The 19,119-nt window shown below is 36.5% G+C and overlaps 2 long non-coding RNA genes across 2 annotated transcripts; one reads left to right on the top strand and one right to left on the bottom strand.

Moving 5' to 3' along the window:
- Positions 1 to 1,220: 1,220 nt before the first annotated feature.
- On the bottom strand, positions 1,221 to 4,596 carry LOC117291206. The gene is made up of 3 exons (XR_004519142.1): positions 4,477 to 4,596; positions 3,054 to 3,157; positions 1,221 to 1,260 (listed from the first exon to the last, which is right to left on the bottom strand). It is a non-coding gene; the product is annotated as an uncharacterized LOC117291206 (long non-coding RNA).
- A 6,020-nt stretch (positions 4,597 to 10,616) lies between these two features.
- On the top strand, positions 10,617 to 14,027 carry LOC117291194. Its single transcript, XR_004519137.1, has 3 exons — positions 10,617 to 10,736; positions 12,060 to 12,163; positions 13,988 to 14,027. It is a non-coding gene; the product is annotated as an uncharacterized LOC117291194 (long non-coding RNA).
- The last annotated feature ends 5,092 nt before the right edge of the window (positions 14,028 to 19,119 follow it).

Genomic DNA, 19,119 nt, shown 5'->3' with positions numbered 1-19,119 from the left:
CCTTACGGACACAAACTTTTTATCACTGATTTTTGCTCCTGTTTTCACAGGTAAAATATAAAACCTCTGAAATAAAACGAACCTAATTGTATATCAAAATATTTGGAGGGGTTTGTTATTTTTTCAAATTTGTCAAATGTCAACTTTCAATTTGAAGTGGCGCAATTTTCAATCAAACACGGTTAAAAAATCGGCCAGGGGTTTCCTTACGGGTGGCGAACCCTTTGTCACTGAATTTTTGCTCTTCTGTTTTCAGAGTTAAAAATATAAAACTAAATATTTGGGGGCTTGTTTTTCAAAACTTATAAATCACCTTATATGAAGTGGCGCATTTTTCAATGAATAAACAGTCGAAAAATCGGCCTCCTCATCAGTAAGACATCTCTCTGGCATCAGGTGGTCGTCGTTGTCGTTGTTGTCGGTGATGATTTCATCTCCTTGTTCCAGTGAGCTCTTGCCTTGAGTTCCTCTCAGTGTAGACTGATCCGAAGACGTTGATTCTCTTCAGGAGTATTCAATCTCTTGAAGCCTGTAAATAAAAATATAAAAAAATAAAAAATTACTTTTACATAAAAAATGAACCTTTGACTATAACCATCCTGGGGTCGATTTCACTTAGAAAGATGAAATCAAACAGTGAAAGTTTCAACAAAATAGGTTAATTGGTTCTACTTGCTGTGTAAACAGAAAGAAGCAAAACCCTGTCACAGTAGCGATGAATCCATCCGAGGTAAAGATTTCGATACATCAACAAATTATGTTCGCTTTTTTTCCAAAACAGTTAAAAAAAATTGGCCAGGGATTTCCTTACAGATGCAAACTCTTTGTCACTGATTTTTGCTCCTCTGTTTTCACAGGTAAAATATAAAACCTCTGAAATAAAACGAACCTATTTGTATATCAAAATATTTGGAGGGGTTTATGTTATTTTTCAAAATTTACCAAATGTCAACTTTAAATCCCGGTTCATACTTTCTGCGAAAGCGAAGCAAATTTTTTTGTCATGAACTCGCAATGAATAACTCGCAACAGTCGAACTGTGTTCAACCCCTTCGAAACATGTGCTAAGAAAACAGGGCTGTGTTGCCAAAATTCACTTTGCATTTGCAGGAAGTATGAACCAGGCTTAATTAACTAGTGATTTACTTACTTGCATGATGGGCAGAAATAGAAGACGGTTTGTCCTTCACCAGCTGATAGTGTTTACCTGGTGTGGAAATGAAGTCCATCGTGACCGCACTTGGCACATGCCCTGTCAATCTGAAACCAGACCAGATACAAAAATGAAATTAAAAAGTGATGAAAAATAACCAAGCCTTGAAAAAACAGGGTTTTTTTTCTTCAATGATTAATGAACAATATATAGAAAGATGAAATAAAACTGTGAAAGTTTCAGCAAAATAGGTCTACTGGCTCTACTTCCTGAGAAAACAGAAAGCAAAACCCTGTCACAGTAGCGATGAATCCATCCGAAGTAAAGATCTCGATACCATCAACAAATTAGACTTGCTTTTTTTCCCAAACATTGAAAAAAAAATTGGGCAGGGGTTACCATACGGGTGGCAAACCCTTTGTCACTGATTTTTGCTCCTGTTATAAAACCTCTGAAATAAAATGAACCTACTTGTACATCAAAATATTTGGGGGTTTTACGTTATTTTTCAAATTAATTTGAAGTGGCGCATTTTCCAATCAAACACTATTAAAAAATCGGCCAGGGGTTTCCTTACGGGTGGCGAACCCTTGGTTACTGAGTTTTTGCTCTTCTGTTTTCAGAGTTAAAAATAAAACCAAATATTTGGGGGCTTGTTTTTCAAAGCTTACCAAATGATAAATCACCTAATAATATGAAGTGGCGCATTTTTCAATTAATAAACACAGTTAAAAAAAATTGCCAAAAATATAAAAAAATCACCTTTTAAAATGAAGTGGTACATTTATCAGTTAAACAGTTAGAAAATTGGCCAGAGGTTATCCTACGGGTGGCGGACCCATATCGCTGAATTTTGCTCTGCTTAAGAGTTAAATATAAAACCTCTGAAATAAAACAAAACTATTTTCTAACAAAATATTTGGGGGGGGAGGGTAATTTTCAAAAAATTACCAAAAGATACAAAAAAATCGCCTTTTAAAATGAAGTGGTACATTTTTCAATTAAACACAGTTAGAAAATTGGCCAGAGGTTATCCTGCGGGTGGTGAACCCATTGTCACTCAATTTTGCTGTTTTAAGAGGGATAAAACCTCTGAAACAAAATAAACAAGTGTAAACAAAGAACTTTGGGGTTGCTTTTTTTCTTCAAAATTTACCATATGATAAACCACCTTTTATTCAAAACAAAGTTTTGCATTTCACTTTCAAACAATTTCATGATTGACTAGAGGTTCCCCTACAGGTGGCAAACCCTTTACAATGATTTGTTTTTGTTTCTTTCCTGAAATAAAATAAAATGGTGCACCTAAATAATTTGGGGGTAATATTTTCAAAAGAAACCATATGAAATAAATCACCTAATAAATTTCATCTTTTGTGCGTCTTTTTTTCATAAACCGATTTCAAAAATGGCCGGAGGTTTCCCTGTGGGTGGTGAACCCTTTTCACAGATTTTAATCGTACATTTTTTTTATTCATTCAGAGTTAAATATAAATAATGAAACCTCTGAAAGAAAAAAGAAAAGAGTAAAAAAAGAAACGTGTTTAGTGTCCGGGTTTTTCAAAAAAAGGAAGGAGGGGCTTTTTATTTTTTATTTTATTTTTCAAGATGGCTGCCATTGTTTTTTCTACTGCTGAAACACAATACATAAATGAAACATTTTGGTAAAGACATTCAGACAAGACATTCAGATTGCTTTAGCTGAGATCGTTTAAAATAACCCTTTAGAAAAAAAAGTAATAATAGTGTGCATACAAAAATTAATAAAAAATAAAATAAAAAAGGAGGCGGCCTGTAAAAAGGAAGCGGGCGAGGATGCTGAACATGTATCTTTTACAGCAAGATATAAACCTTAACAATTTGGATATTTCCTAAGATAAAACTCCAGTGTTTCACTCACCAGTGGTCCTAGGTCTTTCTGGCTGACGACCTCATGACAACCTTCAACAGTTCTGCCAGAGTTGAGACGCAGGTATGAATGATAGACCACACCATGTGATGCAGCTGTAATGAGAAGGAAGGCAACAAGTGACTTTTCATTCATTCAAAAATATGCTGTCTGCGCTAATGATAGATGTTGTCTTTACAAAAAGGTGAGTTTTGATTAATTTACCTTTATAGCTAGTTCTAAGCCTAGTTTTCATTGTTTTGCACCTCAAAATGTCAGAATATTGATAACATTTCCTTTGATAGGGTAAAACAAATAGTTTTATTGTGTTCTTTGATTAGTTTGTTTCGATTTGATTAAAAACCTAGCTTGCAGGAAAAGGAAACATAAATTAATATTTAGGAAAAGTTTCCGAATGGCGCCACCACTTTTTCATTCGATATGAAATAATATTGTATTTAATTAACCTCAATGAGATATCCCTTTTTGTAAAAGTGAGTGAAAAAGTGGTGGCGCCATACGGAAAGTTACCCAATATTTATAAATAAAAAAAAAATTAAAAAAAATTCAGTCACCACTGTACAAAGAACAAAATTCACTGATAATATTAATAAACACAACTTTACACAAGTGTTACATTTTGTTGAAAATCTGTGAAAGGAATGTACTTGCCGAACTGCCAAGTTGGACTAAACCATTCTGTGAAAGGGGTGTTACAAACCCGTGTGGCAGTGCATGCGCTGTTTGTTTACAATAAAACCCGCGGTTCACGCATAAAGCGCCCATGCACTGCCGCACGGGTTTGTAACACCCCTCTCACAGAATGATTTAGTCCGACTCGGCCGCGGCTCGGCAGTTCGTCGATCTAAATGTAGTAGGCTGCAAAATGAGAAGTCAAAAGACGTGCGATGCGGCAGGGAAAAAAAAGTGAGTACCGAGTAGAAAATTGCCTTTTTTGAAGAAATTATTGAACGTAACTCAACAAAAGGGAAATACAAGCATTATGAATGTATATTGAGTAGGATGGGGGAATGCTTTAGGTGTACAGTACACAAAAAACTTCAGTTCTGGCTGGCTAACGGTCGCAAAACTTTCACCCATCAACGCTGATTTGAAAAATGTATAGCGTTAAAAAAAGCCCTAAATATTGGACCCCTAGTATAAAGCCTTATAGTTATACAGTTATACAGTTTCTAGAAGTACAGACTCACAGTCATTGAGCTGAATCTGCATTAATGTATTTAATATTCAAAGTCTGAGTGTTGCGCTCATGCACCAGCCTCCTCCCCCACCGCCTCCTTGACTGACCACGTCCCGACCCCGCCTACCCCTTTTAAATAACGCACAAGTCAATGCCGCCAAGGGGGCTATCATCACACACAATCTTACAAGCTCCGGTCGGTTTCCACAATAAATATATATATTCCAAACTTACTTTTTGCATCTACTTTGTGTAGATATGTCTTGCATTTCATAACTACCGTTCCTTTTCAGGAAACGGTAAAATGGAGCCAAATTGCGGGCAAAATTCTCTCGAAGTTCTTAGCAACTCACTCTTCTCCGTCCATAATTTTAAGAAATTCTAATCCAGCGTGCGTTTCTGAATGAGACGCAAACGATTTATCAAGCCTGACTTCACCCATTCGTTCAGCGTTGAATTTGGTTTAGGGTATCTGACTAGGTATTAAAATAGGAATCGCGCCCTCTGTTGGTGGATTGTAGAGTCTCCCGCGCAAAGTTAATGAGTTGTATTAATTAATTGATGCACTTTCTGGATGATTTTGAAATTCTGGTTAAAAATACCAAGCGCAACATACGGTGGCCCACAGCTGTCACGGCAAAACAAAAAGCGCCACGGCAAAACAAAAAGCGCCACGGCAAAACAAAAAGGCGCCACGGCAAAACAAAAAGCGCCACGGCAAAACGGAAAGCGCCACGGCAAAACGAAAAGAGCCACGGCAAAACGCAAAGAGCCACGGCAAAACGAAAAGCATGCAGGTTAAAGGCAGTGGACACTATTGGTAAAATGTCAAAGACTAACCTTCACAGTTGGTGTATCTCAACATTATTATGCATAAAATAACAAACCTGTGAAAATTTAAGCTCAATCGGTCATCGAACTTGCGAGATACTAATGAAAGAAAAAATACCCTTGTCACACGAAGTTGTGTGCGTTTAGATGCTATTGAAGGTATCGAATTATACCCTAGAGATCGGTACATACTCATCTCGTTTAATGTACAAAGTCAAAGGACATTATTTATTTGTTTTCCAAGTCAAAGAACTTTCCGTCAACCATACGGACCGAGTTGACTTGGGACCGAGTTGACTTGGGACCGAGTTGACTTGGGACCGAGTTGACTCATAAGCATATATCATGCACCGTTAAAGCCATTGGACACTTTCGGTAAACAGTGTTGTCCAAAGGCCCACACACTTCGTGTATCACAACTTTAAGATAAAATAACAAACCTGTGAAAATTTAGGCTCAATTGGTCATCGGAGTCGGGAGAAAATAACGGGAAAACACACCCTTCTTTCCGCACGTTTCGCCGTGTCATGACATGTGTTTAAAATAAATCCGTAATTCTCGATATTGAGAATTAATATTGCTTTAATGTTTTCTCAAAAAGTAAAGCATTTCATGGAACAATATTTCTTGAGAAGTCTTCACCATTACCTTCTGTAAACCCTGTAAGTTATTTGTAAATCTGTGAACTTTTAATTTTTTGTCTGTTCCGAAAGTGTCCAATGGCTTTAAAAACAAAAAAGAAAACAAGAAATAGAAAGGAAAGGCCCTTCTGCAGTAACTGCGGGAATGAACTCGGGAGTGCAGACAATTTTTGTTCTTAATGTGGCAAAGGAGGTGGAAGAGGAGGTGGACAATTTCAACAGATTTTAAAGCTATTGAACCCTTTCGAAAAGTAGTAGAATTTAGGTACTTGGATCACACTGTTGTACCTGTTGTGCTCATTTACAGATGTTAATGGGGTTTTTTTGTGGGGGACCAATTTCAGGGCAGTTGCCAATCTAGGCAACTCAAGTTGTTGAAACTGTTCCGATTATATTTTATTAAAAGAGCATTCTAGAAAAAGTACACCGTAAAAACTAAATTTGCTAGGGCTAATTAAGGATTTTCGTGTTTTGTAATCTTAAAACTAAGTCTAGAATATCGGATTTCAACTTTTGTTTGACCGAAATGACGTTATCACTTTGCAGTTAATTACCCTCGAAACTGCCACCAGTTTGCAGTATGTTATCCTGCTCAAGAATTAAATGCACATTTAATTCTTTTTTCTTTTTTTCTCTCTCTCTTTTTTTTTGTCTCTTTTTTTCCAAGATTAATTCAAACTGTATAGTTTAATATTGATTAACACAACATATATATTTTTATGTAGAGGCAATAAAAAAAAGAAAACTGTTTAACCCCAAAGTAAGTTTGAATGATTTCCACATTTGGGTTTATGTGTGTATAGTATTTTCTAATAAATTCAAAGACTAAACTCATGTGTATATATATAAAATAGTAGATTTTCATTTTTTTTGAAAGTTGGTAGCGGATCTGGGCCTTATTTCATGGCTTTACTTACTGTGGCTTTCTGTGGCCCCAAAACATTGCATTGTACGGTATCCTACCCAAGCCATATCGCAAAATTGAAATGGGTCTTGAGTGTAGAATCTTCTTCTACCCACAAAACGTTTACAAATAGTAGGTGAAGCCCTGAAATCTGGCCCTGAGATCACTTTAAAAAAGACAATTGTTGGGAAAACTGTTAACATGTACAAAGAAAATGTATAAGGACATGACATTAGAACTAGTTTTAACCTTGATATGTTTTTGTATACATTAGAGATTTGTTAGGAATATAGATCTTGATAATACTTATACTTATGTTTTTTTCAGGAGATGACCTTGCATCTCTCTTGTTGTTCATTCGTCTCTAAAAAGGTTTAATCATGTGGGATGCTGGGGCCAATGTCATGGTTCTGCTTACAGACGAATTCTGCGCTTTTTTATAGTCTTGCACAGAAAACGCTGAATTTCTGAGAACCTTAAGCACAAAAAAGTAGTGAAGCACAACAAAATTATGCTTACCAGGATAAGGTTACCAGCCCAAACGACAGTATCACATGTAGAATTTGTGACTGGTATCCTGCTCATTTCTGCTTAGCAGACAATTGTTAAGGAATATTCTGCTTAAGGAGCTCTATGAAATTGAGCCCTGGTGGGAACTATAATTATAATATGGTACCGTAGTATTAATTGTTCCACTTGCTTTCCCACATTAATAAAATACATAAAGAATTGTCAAACTGTTTCTCTGCCCACATTGACAGCAGCAGTTTCCTGGTAGGTTATTAATGGAAGCAAATCCACTGTCTAGAGTGTGTTAAACTAATATCTATTAAAAAATGTGAAATCATTTGAATTTTGTAAAACTAAAGCATACTTATTGCATCCGTCATTGTACAGATATAACCAAACCGAGGGTTGCATTTCAATAACAGTTTGAATCGAGAACAAAACTATATATGGCTTGATATAAAGATCTGATCAAGAAAGCGTTTTATTTCTGTGTGTGTGTGTGTGTATATGTGATTTCTATGTAATTATCCACCCATTTTAAAATTCCTCTAATTTTTTAATTCATCTAATTAACTTTATTTGTTTTCCAATTTACCAGCTTTATTTTGAGGATGCATTAAATTACAACTTTTTTTTTTTAAATTCGTGCAACATTCATTTGTTTATATTTATTAGCAGATTAGCTATTAAAAGTGGCGGGGGGAGGGTGGGGCGGCGTTGGGGTTGTAAATGATTGAACGTTATCGCTTCTACCACTGTGCCATGTGTGTAGTGTCCCTGCTTAAAACTTGCGCCACCCCCGAATAACAAGTGGTGTGTGCCGACTTAACTTAGAGAGGGTCTGTATAATTATCACTAATTTATTTAACAGTCTAAGTTAAATAATTCGAGTGAACTATTCTTTTTGGCAAGAGCAATTGTTTGCATTTTTTCACAACGTTTAATATAAAAATTGGGGAACTATGATGTGGAGTGTATGGTTGACTTGTAAATTCATTTAATTGGCACTGTATGGAGAGCACCTACGGTGGCCCACAACTGTCACGGCAAAACAAAAAGCACCACGGCAAAACAAAAAGCGCCACGGCAAAACAAAAAGCGCCACGGCAAAACGAAAAGAGCCACGGCAAAACGAAAAGCGCCACGGCATGCAAAACGCAAAGAGCCACGGCAAAACGCAAAGAGCCACGGCAAAACGCAAAGAGCCACGGCAAAACGCAAAGAGCCAAAAAGCATGCGGGTTAAAGGTCGAAAAGAGTGGCGGTGATTCATGGGATAGGATATAAATGGTCAGCTCGCGCAGTGTGCAGTTGATCTTTAGGCGCATGTGTTGTCGGAAATCGTGTTGGTTTATGTCAGTACACCAGTAGCAGTACGGTACAGACAAGTGTGTCATTTTCTGGGGCTTTAGCCCTTGTGACTGGTCATGAGACGTTTTCGTGATACGACAATTGGAGTTTGGACCATGACGTTTCTAGCTGTGGTGGTCAGTCAGTGTTCCTAAACATATGCTACAAATACGGAGAGCACTTTTGTACTAACCTAGAAGCTAGTAGTAGTACACTCTGTTCTAAACTAATTTAACTTTTTTGTATACTACTATATAGTACTACTAGTACGTAGTGGTACACATCATTGTTATCAACTCGAAAACAAGGCTCACTTGCATACAACATCAAATTAAAAATAACAAAAGAACATAATTATAAAACACACTAAAATTTAAATTTAAAACATCAGTTTAGTTAGGCTAGCCTAAACTAACTGCGTCACTTAAAGCCATTATACACTTTCGGTAAACAGTATTGTCCAAGTCCCACACTTCGTGTATCACAACTTATATATAAAACAACAAACCTGTGAAAATTTAGGCTCAATCGGTCATCGGAGTCGGGAGAAAATAACGGGAAAACCCACTCTTGTTTCCGCGCGTTTCGCCGTGTCATGACATGTGTATAAAATAAATCCGTAATTCTCGCTAACGAGAATTTATGTTGTTTTACCGTTTTCTCAAAAAGTAAAGCATTTCATGGAACAATATTTCAAGAGAAGTCTATCACCATTACCTTCTGTAAACCCTGTAAATTATTTGTAACTCTGTGAACTTTTTTTTTGTCTGTACCGAAAGGGTTCAATAGCTTTAAAATCTGTTAAAATTATCAACATCCTCTTCCACCTCCTTTGCCACATTAAGAACAAAAATTGTCTGCACTCCCGAGTTCATTCCCGCAGTTACTGCAGAAGGGCCTTTCCTTTCTATTTCTTGTTTTCTTTTTTGTTTTTAAAGCCATTGGACACTTTCGGAACAGACAAAAAATTAAAAGTTCACAGATTTACAAATAACTTACAGGGTTTACAGAAGGTAATGGTGAAGACTTCTCAAGAAATATTGTTTCATGGAATGCTTTACTTTTTGAGAAAACATTAAAGCAATATTAATTCTCAATATCGAGAATTACGGATTTATTTTAAACACATATCAAGACACGGCGAAACGTGCGGAAAGAAGGGTGTGTTTTCCCGTTATTTTCTCCCGACTCCGATGACCAATTGAGCCTAAATTTTCACAGGTTTGTTATTTTATCTTAAAGTTGTGATACACGAAGTGTGTGGGCATTTGGACAACACTGTTTACCGAAAGTGTCCAATGGCTTTAACGGTGCATGATATATATGCTTATGAGTCAACTCGGTCCCAAGTCAACTCGGTCCCAAGTCAACTCGGTCCCAAGTCAACTCGGTCCGTATGGTTGACGGAAAGTTCTTTGACTTGGAAAACAAATAAATAATGTCCTTTGACTTTGTACATTAAACGAGATGAGTATGTACCGATCTCTAGGGTATAATTCGATACCTTCAATAGCATCTAAACGCACACAACTTCGTGTGACAAGGGTATTTTTTCTTTCATTAGTATCTCGCAAGTTCGATGACCGATTGAGCTTAAATTTTCACAGGTTTGTTATTTTATGCATAATATGTTGAGATACACCAACTGTGATGGTTAGTCTTTGACATTTTACCAATAGTGTCCACTGCCTTTAACCCGCATGCTTTTCGTTTTGCCGTGGCTCTTTGCGTTTTGCCGTGGCTCTTTTCGTTTTGCCGTGGCGCTTTCCGTTTTGCCGTGGCGCTTTTTGTTTTGCCGTGGCGCCTTTTTGTTTTGCCGTGGCGCTTTTTGTTTTGCCGTGGCGCTTTTTGTTTTGCCGTGACAGCTGTGGGCCACCGTATGTTGCGCTTGGTATTTTTAACCAGAATTTCAAAATCATCCAGAAAGTGCATCAATTAATTAATACAACTCATTAACTTTGCGCGGGAGACTCTACAATCCACCAACAGATGGCGCGATTCCTATTTTAATACCTAGTCAGATACCCTAAACCAAATTCAACGCTGAACGAATGGGTGAAGTCAGGCTTGATAAATCGTTTGCGTCTCATTCAGAAACGCACGCTGGATTAGAATTTCTTAAAATTATGGACGGAGAAGAGTGAATTGCTAAGAACTTCGAGAGAATTTTGCCCGCAATTTGGCTCCATTTTACCGTTTCCTGAAAAGGAACGGTAGTTATGAAATGCAAGACATATCTACACAAAGTAGATGCAAAAAGTAAGTTTGGAATATATATATTTATTGTGGAAACCGACCGGAGCTTGTAAAATTGTGTGTGATGATAGCCCCCTTGGGCTTGGCGGCATTGACTTGTGCGTTAAAAAAGGGGTAGGCGGGGTCGGGACGTGGTCAGTCAAGGAGGCGGTGGGGGAGGAGGCTGGTGCATGAGCGCAACACTCAGACTTTGAATATTAAATACATTAATGCAGATTCAGCTCAATGACTGTGAGTCTGTACTTCTAGAAACTGTATTAAGGCTCCCCTGTGAGCCTTTATACTAGGGGTCAAATATTTAGGGCTTTTTTTAACGCTATACGTTTTTCAAATCAGCGTTGATGGGTGAAAGTTTTGCGACCGTTAGCAAGCCAGAACTGAAGTTTTTTGTGTACTGTACACCTAAAGCATTCCCCCATCCTACTCAATATACATTCATAATGCTTGTATTTCCCTTTTGTTGAGTTACGTTCAATAATTTCTTCAAAAAAGGCAATTTTCTACTCGGTACTCACTTTTTTTTCCCTGCCGCATCGCACGTCTTTTGACTTCTCATTTTGCAGCCTACTACATTTAGATCGACGAACTGCCGAGCCGCGGCCGAGTCGGACTAAATCATTCTGTGAGAGGGGTGTTACAAACCCGTGCGGCAGTGCATGGGCGCTTTATGCGTGAACCGCGGGTTTTATTGTAAACAAACAGCGCATGCACTGCCACACGGGTTTGTAACACCCCTTTCACAGAATGGTTTAGTCCAACTTGGCAGTTCGGCAAGTACATTCCTTTCACAGATTTTCAACAAAATGTAACACTTGTGTAAAGTTGTGTTTATTAATATTATCAGTGAATTTTGTTCTTTGTACAGTGGTGACTGAATTTTTTTTAATTTTTTTTTTATTTATAAATATTGGGTAACTTTCCGTATGGCGCCACCACTTTTTCACTCACTTTTACAAAAAGGGATATCTCATTGAGGTTAATTAAATACAATATTATTTCATATCGAATGAAAAAGTGGTGGCGCCATTCGGAAACTTTTCCTAAATATTAATTTATGTTTCCTTTTCCTGCAAGCTAGGTTTTTAATCAAATCGAAACAAACTAATCAAAGAACACAATAAAACTATTTGTTTTACCCTATCAAAGGAAATGTTATCAATATTCTGACATTTTGAGGTGCAAAACAATGAAAACTAGGCTTAGAACTAGCTATAAAGGTAAATTAATCAAAACTCACCTTTTTGTAAAGACAACATCTATCATTAGCGCAGACAGCATATTTTTGAATGAATGAAAAGTCACTTGTTGCCTTCCTTCTCATTACAGCTGCATCACATGGTGTGGTCTATCATTCATACCTGCGTCTCAACTCTGGCAGAACTGTTGAAGGTTGTCATGAGGTCGTCAGCCAGAAAGACCTAGGACCACTGGTGAGTGAAACACTGGAGTTTTATCTTAGGAAATATCCAAATTGTTAAGGTTTATATCTTGCTGTAAAAGATACATGTTCAGCATCCTCGCCCGCTTCCTTTTTACATGCCGCCTCCTTTTTTATTTTATTTTTTATTAATTTTTGTATGCACACTATTATTACTTTTTTTTCTAAAGGGTTATTTTAAACGATCTCAGCTAAAGCAATCTGAATGTCTTGTCTGAATGTCTTTACCAAAATGTTTCATTTATGTATTGTGTTTCAGCAGTAGAAAAAACAATGGCAGCCATCTTGAAAAATAAAATAAAAAATAAAAAGCCCCTCCTCCTTCCTTTTTTTGAAAAACCCGGACACTAAACACGTTTCTTTTTTTACTCGGCCTAACCTCCAAAACATGTTGTTTTTCTTTTTTTCTTTCAGAGGTTTCATTATTTATATTTAACTCTGAATGAATAAAAAAAATGTACGATTAAAATCTGTGAAAAGGGTTCACCACCCACAGGGAAACCTCCGGCCATTTTTGAAATCGGTTTATGAAAAAAAGACGCACAAAAGATGAAATTTATTAGGTGATTTATTTCATATGGTTTCTTTTGAAAATATTACCCCCAAATTATTTAGGTGCACCGTTTTATTTTATTTCAGGAAAGAAACAAAAACAAATCATTGTAAAGGGTTTGCCACCTGTAGGGGAACCTCTAGTCAATCATGAAATTGTTTGAAAGTGAAATGCAAAACTTTGTTTTGAATAAAAGGTGGTTTATCATTTGGTAAATTTTGAAGAAAAAAAGCAACCCCAAAGTTCTTTGTTTACACTTGTTTATTTTGTTTCAGAGGTTTTATCCCTCTTAAAACAGCAAAATTGAGTGACAATGGGTTCACCACCCGCAGGATAACCTCTGGCCAATTTTCTAACTGTGTTTAATTGAAAAATGTACCACTTCATTTTAAAAGGCGATTTTTTTTTATCTTTTGGTAATTTTTTGAAAATTACCCTCCCCCCCCCAAATATTTTGTTAGAAAATAGTTTTGTTTTATTTCAGAGGTTTTATATTTAACTCTTAAGCAGAGCAAAATTCAGCGATATGGGTCCGCCACCCGTAGGATAACCTCTGGCCAATTTTCTAACTGTTTAACTGATAAATGTACCACTTCATTTTAAAAGGTGATTTTTTTATATTTTTGGCAATTTTTTTAACTGTGTTTATTAATTGAAAAATGCGCCACTTCATATTATTAGGTGATTTATCATTTGGTAAGCTTTGAAAAACAAGCCCCCAAATATTTGGTTTTATTTTTAACTCTGAAAACAGAAGAGCAAAAACTCAGTAACCAAGGGTTCGCCACCCGTAAGGAAACCCCTGGCCGATTTTTTAATAGTGTTTGATTGGAAAATTGCGCCACTTCAAATTAATTTGAAAAATAACGTAAAACCCCCAAATATTTTGATGTACAAGTAGGTTCATTTTATTTCAGAGGTTTTATAACAGAGGAGCAAAAATCAGTGACAAAGGGTTTGCCACCCGTATGGTAACCCCTGCCCAATTTTTTTTTCAATGTTTGGGAAAAAAAGCAAGTCTAATTTGTTGATGGTATCGAGATCTTTACTTCGGATGGATTCATCGCTACTGTGACAGGGTTTTGCTTTCTGTTTTCTCAGGAAGTAGAGCCAGTAGACCTATTTTGCTGAAACTTTCACAGTTTTATTTCATCTTTCTATATATTATTCATTAATCATTGAAGAAAAAAAACCCTGTTTTTTCAAGGCTTGGTTATTTTTCATCACTTTTTAATTTCATTTTTGTATCTGGTCTGGTTTCAGATTGACAGGGCATGTGCCAAGTGCGGTCACGATGGACTTCATTTCCACACCAGGTAAACACTATCAGCTGGTGAAGGACAAACCGTCTTCTATTTCTGCCCATCATGCAAGTAAGTAAATCACTAGTTAATTAAGCCTGGTTCATACTTCCTGCAAATGCAAAGTGAATTTTGGCAACACAGCCCTGTTTTCTTAGCACATGTTTCGAAGGGGTTGAACACAGTTCGACTGTTGCAAGTTATTCATTGCGAGTTCATGACAACAAAATTTGCTTCGCATTCGCAGAAAGTATGAACCGGGCTTTAGGCTTGTAGACCCTTTTAGGTTTATCATACAGTTTCCATAGATTGCACAGGGGTTAGTAGGTACCTGTGAGGGCAGAGATGGTTCTTGTGATTTATTTAGCTTGGTCACTACATATTTGGCTGCACAGGCAGTTTATTCCCAAGGGAACTGAGTTGGTTTGATGAATGAAATAAATGGTCTAGTGATCAGGGGTAACACTGTTGCAGAGCCACGAGCGTCACTGAATTACGGATTTCAGTGCTATATGAGGATTAGTACAAGCAGAAATTCACTCTTTACATGACATGTGCAGCTATCATCAAAACAGAAACAAACAAAACATGCAATTGGATCTTGAAGGATCTGCGTTGGATTTTACAAAGCGTTAAGACTAGTCTTATCTCAAGTTAGGACAAGTTACTCGTCTAACTTAGGACTAGCCTTAAAGGAACATGTTGCCTCGGATCGGACGAGTTGGTCTATAAAAAGCTTTTGAAACCGTTTGTAATGAAATGCATATGGTTAGAAAGATGTTTTAAAAGTAGAATATAGTGATCCACACAAGTATCACTCAAAATTGCACGGTTTTCCTTTTATGTCGTGATTTAAAGGCAGTGGACACTATTGTAATAATTATTAGCATAAAACCTTTCTTGGTGACAAGTAATGGGGAGAGGTTGATGGTATAAAACATTGTGAGAAATAGCTCCCTCTGAAGTGCCATAGTTTTGGAGAAAGAAGTAATTTTCCACGAATTTGATTTCGAGACCTCAAGTTTCGAAATCAACCATCTAAACGCACACAACTTCGTGTGACAAGGGGTTTTCTTCTTTTATTATTATTTGCAACTTTGATGACCGATTGAGCTCAAATTTTCACAGGTTTGTTATTTTATGCATATGTTGAGATACACCATCTGTGAAGGCTAGTCTTTGACAATTACCAATAGTGTCCACTGCCTTTAACACCGTCCGCCATTTATGGGAGTAAAAAATTTGACTCTCATAATTGGCCGGCCATGTTAGTCGACAAGGTAAAAAGAAACCACACAATTTCGAGGCATAGTTGTGTAGATCATTGTGTTCTACTTTTACAACATCTTTCTACCAATATGCATTTTATAGCAAAGCTTTTCAAAGACCAACTCAACCGATCCAAGGCAACGTGTTCCTTTATGTTTTTAATATCTTTTGGGACTAGTCCTAAGTTAGGACCAGTCCTAACTCTTTTTGAAATTGACCCCAGGACACTTTAGGTTCAAAGGTTCATTTTTTATGTATAAGTAACTTTTTATTTTTGTATTTATTTTTATTTACAGGCATCAAGAGATTGAGTACTCCGGACGAGAATCAACATCTTCGGATCGGTCTACACTGAGAGGAACTCGAGGCAAGAGCTCACTGGAACAAGGAGATGAAATCACCACCGACGACAACGATGACCACCTGATGCCAGAGAGATGTTTTACTGATGAGGAGGCCGATTATTCATTAAAAAATGCGCCACTTCATATAAGGTGATTTATAAGTTTTGAAAAACAAGCCCCCAAATATTTAGTTTTATATTTTTAACTCTGAAAACAGAAGAGCAAAAATTTAGTGACAAAGGGTTCGCCACCCGTAAGGAAACCCCTGGCCGATTTTTTAACCGCGTTTGATGAAAATTGCGCCACTTCAAATTTAAAGTTGACATTTGGTAAATTTTGAAAAATAACATAAACCCCTCCAAATATTTTGATATACAAATAGGTTCGTTTTATTTCAGAGGTTTTATATTTTACCTGTGAAAACAGAGGAGCAAAAATCAGTGACAAAGAGTTTGCATCTGTAAGGAAATCCCTGGCCAATTTTTTTTAACTGTTTTGGAAAAAAAGCGAACATAATTTGTTGATGTATCGAAATCTTTACCTCGGATGGATTCATCACTACTGTGACAGGGTTTTGCTTCTTCCTGTTTTCTCAGCAAGTAGAACCAATTAACCTATTTTGCTGAAACTTTCACTGTTTTATTTCATCTTTCTAAGTGAAATCGACCCCAGGATGGTTAGGGTAAAAGTAATTTTTGATTTTTTTTGTTTTGATTTACAGGCATCAAGAGATTGAATACTCCTGAAGAGAATCAACATCTTTGGATCGGTCTACACTGAGAAAATGCGCCACTGCATATAAGGTGATTTATAAGTCTTTACCTCGGATGGATTCATCGCTACTGTGACAGGGTTTTGCTTCTTTCTGTTTACACAGCAAGTAGAACCAATTAACCTATTTTGTTGAAACTTTCACTGTTTGATTTCATCTTTCTAAGTGAAATCGACCCCAGGATGGTTATAGTCAAAGGTTCATTTTTTATGTAAAAGTAATTTTTTATTTTTTTTAATTTTTATTTGCAGGCTTCAAGAGATTGAATACTCCTGAAGAGAATCAACATCTTCGGATCAGTCTACACTGAGAGGAACTCATGGCAAGAGCTCACTGAAACAAGGAGATGAAATCATCACCGACAACAACGACAACGACGACCACCTGATGCCAGAGAGATGTCTTACTGATGAGGAGGCCGATTTTTCGACTGTTTATTCATTGAAAAATGCGCCACTTCATATAAGGTGATTTATAAGTTTTGAAAAACAAGCCCCCAAATATTTAGTTTTATATTTTTAACTCTGAAAACAGAAGAGCAAAAATTCAGTGACAAAGGGTTCGCCACCCGTAAGGAAACCCCTGGCCGATTTTTTAACCGTGTTTGATTGAAAATTGCGCCACTTCAAATTGAAAGTTGACATTTGGTAAATTTGAAAAAATAACATAAACCCCTCCAAATATTTTGATATACAATTAGGTTTGTTTTATTTCAGAGGTTTTATATTTTACCTGTGAAAACAGGAGCAAAAATCAGTGATAAAAAGTTTGCATCTGTAAGGAAATCCCTGGCTAATTTTTTTTAACTGTTTCGGAAAAAAAGCGAACATTATTTGTTGATGTATCGAAATCTTTACCTCGGATGGATTCATTGCTACTGTGACAGGGTTTTGCTTCTTTCTGTTTACACAGCAAGTAGAACCAATTAACCTATTTTGTTGAAACTTTCACTGTTTGATTTCATCTTTCTAAGTGAAATCGACCCCAGGATGGTTATAGTCAAAGGTTCATTTTTTATGTAAAAGTAATTTTTTATTTTTTTTAATTTTTATTTACAGGCTTCAAGAGATTGAATACTCCTGAAGAGAATCAACATCTTCGGATCAGTCTACACTGAGAGGAACTCAAGGCAAGAGCTCACTGGAACAAGGAGATGAAATCATCACCGACAACAACGACAACGACGACCACCTGATGCCAGAGAGATGTCTTACTGATGAGGAGGCCGATTTTTCGACTGTTTATTCATTGAAAAATGCGCCACTTCATATAAGGTGATTTATAAGTTTTGAAAAACAAGCCCCCAAATATTTAGTTTTATATTTTTAACTCTGAAAACAGAAGAGCAAAAATTCAGTGACAAAGGGTTCGCCACCCGTAAGGAAACCCCTGGCCGATTTTTTAACCGTGTTTGATTGAAAATTGCGCCACTTCAAATTGAAAGTTGACATTTGGTAAATTTGAAAAAATAACATAAACCCCTCCAAATATTTTGATATACAATTAGGTTTGTTTTATTTCAGAGGTTTTATATTTTACCTGTGAAAACAGGAGCAAAAATCAGTGATAAAAAGTTTGCATCCGTAAGGAAATCCCTGGCTAATTTTTTTTAACTGTTTCGGAAAAAAAGCGAACATTATTTGTTGATGTATCGAAATCTTTACCTCGGATGGATTCATCGCTACTGTGACAGGGTTTTGCTTCTTTCTGTTTACACAGCAAGTAGAACCAATTAACCTATTTTGTTGAAACTTTCACTGTTTGATTTCATCTTTCTAAGTGAAATCGACCCCAGGATGGTTATAGTCAAAGGTTCATTTTTTATGTAAAAGTAATTTTTTATTTTTTTTTATTTTTATTTACAGGCTTCAAGAGATTGAATACTCCTGAAGAGAATCAACATCTTCGGATCAGTCTACACTGAGAGGAACTCAAGGCAAGAGCTCACTGGAACAAGGAGATGAAATCATCACCGACAACAACGACAACGACGACCACCTGATGCCAGAGAGATGTCTTACTGATGAGGAGGCCGATTTTTCGACTGTTTATTCATTGAAAAATGCGCCACTTCATATAAGGTGATTTATAAGTTTTGAAAAACAAGCCCCCAAATATTTAGTTTTATATTTTTAACTCTGAAAACAGAAGAGCAAAAATTCAGTGACAAAGGGTTCGCCACCCGTAAGGAAACCCCTGGCCGATTTTTTAACCGCGTTTGATGAAAATTGCGCCACTTCAAATTTAAAGTTGACATTTGGTAAATTTTGAAAAATAACATAAACCCCTCCAAATATTTTGATATACAAATAGGTTCGTTTTATTTCAGAGGGTTTATATTTTACCTGTGAAAACAGGAGCAAAAATCAGTGATAAAAAGTTTGCATCCGTAAGGAAATCCCTGGCCAATTTGTTTTAACTGTTTCGGAAAAAAAGCGAACATTATTTGTTGATGTATCGAAATCTTTACCTCGGATGGATTCATCACTACTGTGACAGGGTTTTGCTTCTTTCTGTTTACTCGGCAAGTAGAACCAATTAACCTATTTTGCTGAAACTTTCACTGTTTTATTTCATCTTTCTAAGTGAAATCGACCCCAGGATGGTTATAGTCAAAGGTTCATTTTTTATGTAAAAGTAATTTTGTATTTATTTATTTTTTTATTTACAGGCATCAAGAGATTGAATACTCCTGAAGAGAATCAACAT

This window comes from Asterias rubens, chromosome 6 (assembly GCF_902459465.1).
Source record: "Asterias rubens chromosome 6, eAstRub1.3, whole genome shotgun sequence".
NCBI classification, from domain to species: Eukaryota; Metazoa; Echinodermata; class Asteroidea; order Forcipulatida; family Asteriidae; genus Asterias; species Asterias rubens.
The sequence above is the reverse complement of the archived record's forward strand: the minus strand, read 5'-3'. Positions and strand labels throughout refer to the sequence as shown.